The sequence below is a fragment of the Protopterus annectens genome, chromosome 2.part1 (genome assembly GCF_019279795.1).
Source record: "Protopterus annectens isolate FY-2018-M chromosome 2.part1, PAN1.0, whole genome shotgun sequence".
Taxonomy (NCBI): Eukaryota; Metazoa; Chordata; order Ceratodontiformes; family Protopteridae; genus Protopterus; species Protopterus annectens.
This window is the reverse complement of record NC_056729.1, coordinates 1,974,727,906-1,974,740,574: the sequence shown is the minus strand read 5'-3', so window position 1 is coordinate 1,974,740,574 and position 12,669 is coordinate 1,974,727,906.

The window sequence follows — 12,669 nt, the reverse complement described above, 5'->3', positions numbered from 1 at the left end:
ACTGGTTTAAAGTCGGACCTGGAGCCTGCTATTCTTACCATGTGAGTTCTGTCTGTAAGCCAGTTGGCAACCCATCTCGTGACGTAGGGGTTTATGTTCAGGCTGGTGAGTTTTTCTTTAATACCCGAGTGGGGAATGGTGTCAAAAGACTTGGCAAAGTCAAGGTAGGCTGTGTGAACCACCTTCCTCATCTATGGCCTTGGTGACTGTCTTGAAGAGGTCAACCAGCTTTAGTAGGCATGATCTGCCCTTAACAAAGCTGAACTGGGTTGGGTCAAGTGTCTGGAGATTCCCAATGACTTTGTTAATGAGTTCCCTGATGATGCGCTCCATAGCCTTGCAGACCAGGCTAGTCAGGCTTATGGGGCGATAGTTACCAGGGTCAGTTGTGGCCCCTCCTTTGTGGAGAGGAATAACTGTTGCTGTGCGCCATTCTATGGGCACGTAGCCTGTGGAGAGGCTGAGGTTGAACAGCGTGTTTAGGTGGGGGGTTAGTTTGTTCTGTAGTTCGTGCAAGACGCAGCCTGGGACACCATCTGGTCCCATTAACGCTGTGTTTTTGACTTTTGAAAGGACTGATGTTCATCGTGCATACAGCTGCAGTCATAACAGATGGGTTCTCCTGCTGTCAGGCGGGTCCTCGGTCGGCCGAATTCCAAAGTCTAGGTCCGGCGTCGGTTGTCGTCACTTCTTCCCTGACGTCAGTGCGACAGGGGTATAAAAGAACCAGCCAACGCCATTTTCTTCAGTCTTTCTTGCCGCGCTGTGCCCGAAACAGAAGCAGTTCGCAAGTGCCGGTCGGCCAGCTCCTGAAATTACGAAAATTTTGCAACCGAAGTCTTCTTGAAAGCTAAGTACCCCGTTGGGGAAACTTTTCTTGCCTCAGACCGATGTCAGACAAAGTTAATAATTGTATTTCATGTGGGAAGTAAATACCGCATAAGGATTTTCATTCCCTCTGTATTCCTTGCTTAGGCCCAGACCACGACGTCTCGGTCTGTCGTTTTTGTGCTACTTTCAATAAACGCACCATTAAACGTCGGGCGGAGTTCGCCCAGCATTATTTTGGCAAAAAATTTAACTATATTATGTCGTCGGATACTCCGACTCCAGTTTTGTCTAAAAAACGCAAAGATAAGGACTGACACACGAGGTCTGCGGCCTCTACCGACATCACGCCAAAGCCGACTACAGGTGGTTCGGTTCTCAGCGAGGCACCTACACAGCTCCTGACTACCGACGACACTTTTTTGGCGGTGTCTTCTGTGCCCGAGGTCGCTGGCTCCTCGGCCCACACCCTGACTACAAATACCGAAGCCACTCTTGGTGGTGAATCTCAAAATGTAGACAGGTCTGCCTCCTCTCAAGGTGTCTTCAGACCTTCCTCTTCTTTTTCCATCAAGGCTTTCACTAAGTCTAAAGCAGCCATGCATTCTAAGAGACAAGCTACACAGGGCCTTTCTCCAGGCCCCATGCCTAAAAAACAGATGCTCAAAATGGCTGAGGATTTAATTACTCTTATCAGGGGTTCTCAACCCCCCCCAGGCAAAAGGCCCAGAGTGGAGGAAGAATCCCCCTCCTCTGACCAGCCCTCCATTATATCAGAGCACTCTGATGAACAGGAACATTCTTACTCCTCTTTTGAAGATTCTGATGCAGAGGAGTCCATTCCCTCTGTCTCCCCTCCAGAGGATTACTCATTTGGGGAAACCTTGCATATCTTAAGGGAACACTTCCACTGGGAAGGCCAAGAGTACTCTGATTCCAAGAAAAGGCTTAGGGATTTTCTCTTGCTACCTCAGCACAGGCCTCTGGCTATACCTCCTGTCTTAGACATACTAGATGATGTGTACTCGGAGGCTTGCCTTAACCCGGATTCTTTACCTCCAGCCCCTGTCAAGCCTGACAGCTACTACCGGGTTCCTGACTCACACCAATTTTTATACAAAAGCCATGCGGCTGACCCAGAAACTATCTCACTGGGCCCCAAAGGAATTAAGGCCTCCACTGCTAAAAATCCATTACCTTCTGAGAGAGATTCCAGATCCTTAGAAAGGTGGGGAAAAAAGGTATATACCTCGGCCACCTTAACCATGAGGGCATTAAACTGCCAGTTCCATATGCTAAAGTACCAGCAGTTTCTGTTATCACAATTGAGAAGTAAAATGTCACAACCTGAACAACCAGACTTGAAGGAGGTGCAGGATTTGATGCATAGTGCAGAAAAAGTGGGTAAACATACCTTGCAATGTGGTTTTGATGCTCTAGAGGCCTCATGTAGAGCTGCTGTTACAGGATCAGTGATACGTAGACATGCCTGGCTCAAGGAACAAACCTTACCAGATCTTGTCAAAGCTAAATTGCTAGATGCCCCTCTTCAAAAGGATGTATTATTTGGTGTTAAAGCTGAAGAGGTGTTAAAGAAAATGGAGGAAAAAGCTAAATCAATGCAAACAGTGAAGGATTTTTCTACAGGTACAACCACCACGTTTCAGTAGAAATTGGCCTTCCAGAAATTGGTCCTTTCCAACCACGGACAAACCCCAAAGAGGTAGATACAGGCGCCCGAGGGGCAGAGGGCAATCTCAAGGATCGTATAGAGGCAGACAATGGCAAGCTCCTACACAAAGAGGTGGTGAGGATAGTTCGCAGCCATTCAGAAAGCAAGCCCAATGACTTTCCCCTTTGCATGCCAAGCAAGGCTCAAATGGCAGCACCCTTAGGCGGAAAACTGGCATTATTTTCAAAAAATTGGCATATTGTTACAAAAGACAAATGGATCCTGGACATTATAAACAGAGGCTACAGATTCCATTTTCACACCCTTCCAAAAATGAGAGGCATGCCAAACCTGCCACACAATCAAAGGGCAGAGGCACAAAAACAGATTTCAGATCTCATGGACATGAAAGCTATTCAAGAGGTACCTACTCACGAACAAGGTCAAGGCTTTTATTCCAGACTATTCCTGGTACCAAGGAAGGGAAAAGATTGGAGACCTATTTTGGACCTATCCATCCTAAACACATTTTTACTCGTACCAAAATTCAAGATGCTCACTTTACAGCAGCTTCTCCCCATGCTGGGCAAGGAGTCTTGGCTGGTAACATTGGACCTAAAGGAGGCATACCTGCATGTCCCAATCAGACAAAATTGCAGAAGATACCTCAGATTTCTTGCAGGTTCTACCCATTATCAATTCTCTGCATTGCCCTTTGGCTTATCTACTGCGCCCAGAGTATTCACGAAATGCCTAGCATCAGTAATTGCCTACTGCAGACTTCAAGGGATACAAATATACCCATATTTGGATGACTGCCTGATCCAAGCGGACAGCAAGCACATTCTTCTGAAACATCTGGCTTATGTAATAATGTTGTTGAATTCTCTGGGATACACGGTCAACAAAAAGAAATCAAGGCTAATACCCTCTCAGAAAATAATTTTCCTGGGTGCCAACTTGGACACAAACACCCAGATGGCCTACCTCACGCCAGAAAAGCAGGGGCAACTAACTCAATACTTCAGAACACTAGCAGATTTTACCAGGCTGACTGCAAGGAAAATCCTGCAGGCTCTGGGATTCATGGCATCTTGCATCCTACTAATCCCATGTGCAAAGCTGCATATGAGGAAACTTCAATGGTACCTGAAAAACCTATGGTCTCAACACAGCCACAGTTTGGAAACAATAATACCACTAATTCCATGTCTTCAAAAGGAATTTCTGTGGTGGGCTCAAGCATGCCAAACAAACACAGGTCTCCCATTCTGCAAGCCTCAAGCAAATCAAGTTATCACAACAGACACCTCGGACTATGCCTGGGGGGCGCACATGACAGATCGGTGCATTCAGGGCAAATGGTCCCAAAAAGAAAAGCACCTTCACATCAATCAAAAGGAAATGCTAGCAGTAATAAATGCTATTATAGCTTTCAAAGACCTTCTGCATCCAGGTCAACTATTGATAAGGACAGACAACATGACAGTAATGTGGTACATAAACAAACAGGGAGGAACCCATTCATACCCCCTATGCAGACTGGCCATGTCACTTTGGAACATGGCTCTGGAATTACAAATCGAGCTTCAAGCACAGTACTTGCCAGGCAAGGAAAACACGCTGGCAGACAACCTAAGCAGAAATGTGACAGATCCACACAAATGGAAGTTGCATCCTCAAGTTTTTACAGAAATAATTCAAGCATGGGGAAGGCCAGACATAGATCTCTTTGCCTCCCACAAAAATCACCAATTGACAAAATTCTGCTCAAGGACTTTTCATCCAAAGGCCTGGAGAGTGGACGCTCTCTCTTTCAGTTGGACAACAATGACAGTTTATGCCTTTCCACCTCTTCCTCTGCTGCCCAAAGTTCTATTAAAAACCAGAGCAGACAGACCAAAGATGATTCTCATTGCTCCAGACTGGCCAAGACAACACTGGTACCCACTCCTGAGGAGCCTGACGCATTCCCACCATGGATCCTACCTCTAATGCCTCTTCTTCTGACTCAGCACAGCTTCAAAACTCTTCACAGTCAGCTGAAAACACTCAATCTGGCGCATGGAAGATTCCTTAACATCACAACAGACCCTACTCTCCAAGGAGGTGCAGGATGTCATTTTGGAGGCCAGAAGGCCGTCTACTAGAAAAGCCTACGCCGCAAAATGGAAGCGGTTTTGTGCCTGGAATGAGAAAAAGGGCCAGAATCCTGGAAAACTGAATTTACCTCAAATATTACAGTATCTAGCTGAGCTGCTAAGCAGTGGACTTTCATTCTCCTCCATCAAAATCCATGCCTCAGCCATTTCTGCAGAATACAACACTGATCCACCTTTATTCTCTCACCCCCTCTTAAGACAGTTCCTCAGAGGGGCTAAGAATATAAAACCCCCAAGGAAACAACCAACACCTGCTTGGGACCTCAATTTCATACTAGAAAAGCTAACCTTGCCTCCTTTTGAGCCAGCTGCCTCAACAGATTTGCAATATTTGTCATGGAAAACAGCTTTCCTTCTGGCTATTACTTCAGCTCGTAGGGTTTCAGAACTACAAGCCCTCATGGCTGTGCAGCCTTTTATCATCTTCCATCAGTGAAGCAAATAGACAGAACAGGGTATGTCCAAAACACTCGAAGCCAGTTCAATAGTAATTCTTTATTTTAGAAGTCACACAGGTTGAGCGCTTTCATCTGCTGAAGATGCAGATTTCATCAGAACCATTAACAAGGCATATAATTGAACATTAAATACTTGTTTTGGCGCCAAACTTTAGTTAATTGAATTAAATAATTTTAAAACGGCAATGTTCTAAAAACTCTTTAAAATATGACAGTATGAATGTGGTTAAGAATATATATATAAATATAAATATAAATAATACGAACATGCTAAACTGCATAATCATACATAGATGTACTCTCAACAAATAGCATATGCAGCAAAATCACTTATATGAAGTGCTGAAGAATACTTAAAATACATATAAAAATACATATAAAAAATACGCAAGTGCACAATAATACTTAATATTGCATAAAAATGTGTACATAATTGTTAACCTCAGATAGGAAAGAGATGGTATTTTGTTTAGTGAATGCATGGTACAGTAGAGAACTGGGACATGCTGTTTAATACAAACTGACAATATCTGATGCTCTGTGTTCCTAGTCTGTATTCTATGATCTAGTCCCTTGCTCCATTGGTGTTAAGTCCAACCACTATTATGTTAGCACTACCGGGGGTAAAAAATTCAAGATACCACTATAAATCATATTATAAAGCCTACCTATCTCAGTTAAAAGCTAACAAAGGTTTTAAACTGATGAAGTCATTGATCCCAGGCTTTGTGGTGGCATCAGTGCTGATTTGCCATCTACTTTCTTTCCAAGCCAGGTAAGTCTTCCAATCACCCCCCTTATCTTTGGTATTTACTTGATCTATAATGGCAAAACTAAAAGAGTGGTCTATACCCTTATCACAAATATGCCGGTATAAAGCGTTTTTCGTGTCTTGTTTACTAATCTTGTAAATGTGTTCGTAAATCCGTGTCTTGATCTTCCTTTCCGTTTTGCCTATATAATAGGCCGGACACTTAGTGCACATGGCAATGTACACTATACGCATAGAATTACAATTGCCTCGAATACACGTTATCTTGGTATGCATGATGTTCTCTAGTCTGATAGTAGGTATGCTGTTAATGAACTTGCATTGGTTACAACGTCCACATTTACTAGTACCTTTACTACTTCTAGCTTTTTCATTCTTCATTCCACATTCCAATATATGTTTAATATTGTTGCCAGTTTTATACACAGTGCATATCTCTGTTCCAACTAAGTTCCCTAAGTTGCCCATAGAGATGATGGTACTCCAATTCTTCTTCAGAATGTCCATAATCATGTTGACAAAGGGGCTGTATCTGACCACACATACCATCTTGTTTGAAATACTACTAGATGGACTCTGTATTGGGGTAGGACTGCCTAAAAGTGGTTTATATTTTAACCCCCATTGTGTTTTGACATAGGTGGTGATGTTGTCCAAAAATTTTTTAGGATATCCTCTGTCGACAAAAAGTTGAGAGATGAAGACAAGTTCACTATTCATGTCTTCATAGGTGGATGACATTCTGGCTGCTCTAATGCACTGGCCTTTGACAATGTTTTTGAAGATGTGTCTTGGATGGCAGCTAGTGAAATGGATATAGTCGTTTGAAAAGGTAGGCTTCCTGTATAATCTGGAAGTGAATCCGGTGCCATTGTTGCCTATCCAGGTGTCCAAGTAGGATATACCCTTTTTGTCATGTTGGTACGTAAATCTCAAAAAATCAGTGGTATTATTGAGATATTCCACAAAGGTGGCAATCACATCTGTTGGTCCGGTCCAGATAATAAACACATCGTCTAAAAATCTGGTGTACAGCCGGATGTGTCTGTAAAATTCACTAGTAAATAAATGGGTGTTCTCCCACTCTAACATTACCAAATTGGCAAAAATGGGGGCGCAGGAAGCTCCCATGGCTACCCCTCGAGATTGCCTAAATAATTCACCCTCATGTTCAATATAATTGTGTTGCAACACCAAACTCATCATATCCGTAATCAGGTTCACTCGATCGCCACTGCATCCTAAATACTTAAATAGGCTGCTGTGAAAATAGTCAAGTCCTGTGTTAACTGGGATGCTAGAGAAAAGATCTTGGACATCGATTGTTAGGAACGTCAAATTGTCATCCCACATGTCACTGGTGACTTTACTCAAAAAGTCCCATGAATCTTTGACCAAGTGGTTCACCTTGCTGTAAATAGGTTTAGTCCACTGATCAATGATGGTTCCTATCTTGAAAGTCTTGGACTTGGATCCTGAAATAATTGGTCTGAATGGTGGCTTGGTCAAGTTTTTGTGTATCTTTGGGATTCCAACAATGCGTGCCAAAATTGGATGTTCAGTTTTCACAAACTCATATAAATCACTGGTAATACAATCATCAATAAAATATTCTTCCAAGGTGTTATCAATACGCCTATAGCCTATGTGGATCTGATTTAGGGTGACCTTCTCATAATGGCCTGAGTCGTACAATATACTATGTATTTCTTTGTGATACTGGGCATTATTGAATATCACTACCCCTCCACCCTTGTCCGGCTTCATGATTCTGATCTGTTTATTCCTAATGAGGTCATTCAGGCATGTCCTTTCCTCCATAGTGAGGTTGTCGGGGGAACCGTTCCTTACATAGTTGTTGTACCTAATTTCTTGATGTAATTTATAGATGTCATGGCACACCATATTCTCGAATAATGTGACCTGTGGGTTCGCAATAGGTATATATGTACTTTTTTTCTTTAAGACATGCGGTTGCGTCTGTTCCAATGTCTTGTAGGTACTATCTTTAAATTGTATAGCCAGATTTACCCTTCTACAAAAGAACTTTATTTCCATTATGACATCAACTAGGTTGGACTTAACCGTTGGTATGAACTTCATACCTTTACTAAACAATGTTATAAAGTCTTTGGTGACTGGGGCATCAGTGTAATTATATACTTTAAAGCCTTGATGGCAGCTAATACATGGGTCTCTGTTAAGGCCCGGTTCCAGGCACTCTCCCTCAACTGTCTTGAGTGATGGTGATCTCTCCTTCACTTCACCCTTGTCTAGGACAGTATCTTTATTTATGTTAGTACTATCAGCTGTGATAGTGTTACCTGGTATTTCTAATATCTCCTTAGTTGTTTCTTTTGTGCCGGGAAGTATCGCCCCCCTTGAAAATTCTCTTCCTCATATCTCCGCATATGTCTTTTATTGCCTCTAGATTGGATCACTTCGCATTGCCCATCATCTTCACTGTTGTGCTTGGGCCAAACATATGCTCTGTCCTTTCTATAAAGATCCAGATCCCTATCTAATTTGTGCATCTTCCTTTCATAGGCGTTTTTAACTTTTGATGTAGCCTGGCTAAACTGATTCGAATAACAGTCGTACCATCTGTCAAACAATACGTCCTTAATGATACTTTCATTCAAATTGTATACTTCATCTAATAATACCTTGGCCTTAAGCTCATTGAGTTTGATAAGCTGTTTCATATATGTGTGCCCAAATTCATCAAACATATGATTGAAATCAGCTATAATACTTCCATCTATCTTGATCCCTAGTGGTAATTTGAAGAACCTCAGTCCTTTCGGCACTATTTTCAATGCTATGCATTTCTCAAAATAAGCAATATCCATCTTGACACATTTAAATTGAGTCAATTTCCTACCCAATGCGTAAATTCGTGATTTTATATCCTCCTTTATATTACTATTATTGTACACATTAAAATGGGTATTATCACATTTCTCATATTTATCATGTTTGTCATAAAAACAATCCCTTAAATCAAGCTTGTTCATAAAATCATATTGATCAGAAACAAATTCATTAAACATATTAGACACGCCTGCGTCTTTAGTTCTATCAATATAAGATTTCTTAGGACTTGATACAAAATCCTTTTTTACAGTACCTTTGTTACTGTGTGATGTTTTATTCACAACAGTAGAGTATGTCCGAAAATAGTCGTTCTGTTTTTTGGGGCGTGCACCCAATTTTGCATTATCAGCTTGCAAATTTACCATACTGAAGTCAAAGGTAAAGTCCTCTTCTAATGATATGTTGGCTGGGTTAGCTACCATATCGATCCGTGTGCTACTTGCTCCCACTCTAGCGTCACCCTGCCCGTTTGGGATGTCGCTGGTATAGCTAATATCCACCGCTTCATCTACAATGATGAAATTTGCTCTTACTGTGTTCTCGGCGCCATCCACATTCCAGTCTGAAACATACTCAGAAATACCTTGTTTGTGCAAATGAGCGGTACTACCGCTCTGGAGTAAAGCACAATCAGGTATAACATGCTTGTTTACACAAGCCGAGTCTCCGTTCTCCATAACCGCTACTGTTAGCTTATTGACCATGTCCATTAGCTTATTCACGTCACCTTTAAGCGACGTTACTTCCTCGCGTAGTGCCTTGTATTCCTCCGGCTTCCATAAAGTGCTGGGGGATCCCTCTTCTGCCATGTAACCACAGGTATCATCTTCCATCAGGACAGAGTTTCCTTATGAACCAACCCATCCTTTATGCCAAAAGTGGTATCCAGAGTAGCTTCGAATCAGGCTATACACTTACCTACCTTTTATCCTAATCCTCAAAACAAAGGGGAGAGATTATTACATTCCTTGGACATCCACAGACAACTGCGTTATTATTTGGACAGAACAAAGCCTTTCAGAAAATCAGAACAGCTCTTTGTGTCCTATGCTATAGGAGCTCAAGGGAAGCCTATTTCCAAACAGACAATCTCAAAATGGATAGCCCACTGCATACGCTTTTGTTACTCTTTTTCATGGCAAAACTGTACCTGCAGGCATCAGATCTCACTCCACAAGGGCCACATCTACCTCTGCAGCTTTCCTCAGAGGAGTTCCTACCAAAGATATTTTGGAAGCAGCCACTTGGAGTTCTGTGCATACCTTCTCCAAGCACTACCACCTACCATTATACTCCAAAACTAGAGCAGGCTTTGCCACTGCAGTCTTGCAGGGCATCCTGGCTCCTCCTAGTTCCAACTAATGCCTACCACCCCTTTCTTAGCTTTGGGATTCTACCCATCTGTTATGACTGCAGCTGTATGCACGATGAACATAGTACAGTTTTGTACCTACCATAAATGTAGATGTTCGAGTGCTAATACAGCTGCAGTCCAGGTTTCCCTCCCTCCCTCCTTCCCCTCTTGGGACAGGCCTGTTGGCTAACACCTCCTCATACAACCTGATTGGGGTATTCTTTTATGGTGCTTGCAACTAATGTATTTTGATTATATGACATTGCTTTATTACACAAATTTATGTATTGCCTTCCTTCTGGGGGCACCTGACATCTGGGTCAAGAAAAACTGAAGAAAATGGTGTCGGCTGGTTCTTTTATACCCCTGTCACACTGACGTCAGGGAAGAAGTGACGACAACCGACGCCAGACCTAGACTTTGGAATTTGGCCGACCGAGGACCCGCCTGACGTCAGGAGAACCCATCTGTTATGACTGCAGCTGTATTAGCACTCGAACATCTACATTTATGGTAGGTACAAAACTGTACTTTTTCACCTGTGCATCTGTGATTTCCAGGACACTACACTTTTTCAGTATTGTTGTGGGCCCTTTTGGAGGTGAGGGGATGTTGGCAATATCAGTAGGTTCAGTATATTTTGTGCTATTTTGCACTAGTTCAGTGCATATTTGCAAGTTGCCACTTAGATTCTTAACATAGCTAAAGAAGGCATTGTGGTTATCTTTTGAATCCTTGGCTATTTTTCTTTCGGAGTTAGCCTTGGGTGATTTCATGAGGGACCCTAGTTTCTTACTGATACTGATCAGGGATGTCTTTCCGTCTTGGGATTTCCTTTTTTTCTGAACTAGTTTCCTCCTTCTATTGTATAGCCTGTTTATGGCAGGAGTCCACCAAACTGGTTTCCTTCTCTTAGAGGAGTGAGTCTTAGTTTTGCTAGGGATGGCACAATCCATGCATCCTTGTAGGTGCTCATAGAGTGTATTTGTAAAGGTTTCTGCATCTTGGGCAGTGTTATCCTTTAGCATGGGGGCTGTGAAACTTACCACCTCTGTCTTAAGTAAGGTGAAGTTTGCTTTAGAAAAGTTTTTTACTGTGGTTTCCTTAGTTGGGGGTGGTGCTGGGGTGTGGACATCCAGAGTGATTAGTTTATGGTCTGATCTAACCAGTGATGGGTTGACCTCCAGTGTGGAACACCTGTCGCCCATGTTGGTGATGACCAGGTCCAATATGTTTTCACTTCTGGTAGGGGAGTTTACCAGCTCATCCAGGGCATTTGAGTTGATGAATTCCAGGAAGCGCTGGGCCTGGGAGTTTGTACTTGAGTAGTTTTCCCAGTGAATGGTAGGATAATTGAAATCACCCAATATCAGGGTGTTAGGTGGGACCTTCATGTTTTCCAGTGTCTCCAGAAAGGTGGAGTGGTGGTCCTGGGTCATGGTAGGTGAGCTGTAGCAGGCCACAATTTGCATTGCAGATTTGCCCGATGTTAGTTGCTCATGGATGATCTCAGAGGTATCATGCTGCGCCACTAACCTGGAGGTGTAGGTATCCTTGATGAATATGGATACACCCCCTCCTTCTGTGTTTCGGTCCGTGTTCTGTGGCCGAAATGTGTGGTATGAGTTGTAGTCTGGTAGTGCTGGGGTGCTCTCTGGAGCCTTGAACCAAGTTTCAGTTACTGCACAGATGATGACGTTCTCCATACTGAGGAGTGCTTTGAGCGCATGCATTTTGAGATTTAAACTCCTGGCACTGAGTAGCATAACCCTCAGTTTTTTGTTAATTGTGCTGTTTACGGAGGTGGATTTGACTTTTGAGCCTTGCCTAAAAGAGGCACTATGGGGGCAGCAAGAGCCTTGGCCAGTATTTGAAAGCCTAGGTGTGACAGGTGCAAGCCATCTCTTGCGAAGCAATGCAGCTTGTCGAGCATGTCATCCCATGCTGTCAGACACTGGATCTCCTTTGAATGACACCAGAAGCTTAGCCAATTGTTGAAATTGATCATTTTTTTCTTTATACTGAGGTTTGAATCAGCTTATCCTTCTTAACTCTTGCTGTCTTCCCCTCCCAGATAAAATCCTTTAGTTTTTTATTAATTGCTATCCATAGCTTCTCCTCTGTTTGATAAAAATATGCCTGACCTGTGTATAAGACTAAAGGGACTGAAAGCATTTTTACTGATTGTATCTTACTATCCATATCCATATAATAGACCTTCCAGTTTCTTAGTTTTTGTATTATCTTTTTTAGTCTCTTCCTACATATCCTTACTTGCCAGACCAGAATAATTTTTTAATCCATACTTCTAAGTAATTCATTTTATCATGTCCTCATAAATATATATGGGTATTGCTGAACCAATTTGTGTGTGGGTACATAATTTACAACTATTGCCTTTGTTTTAGCTTCATTGATTTCGTATCCTGAAAATATCTGAAACTGTGTCAAAATGTTCCTCAACACTGAAATGTCCTTTTCTGGTTTTAACAGGTATAAAATAATATAATCTGCAAATACAGCCTTTCTTGATTACCATATCAGTT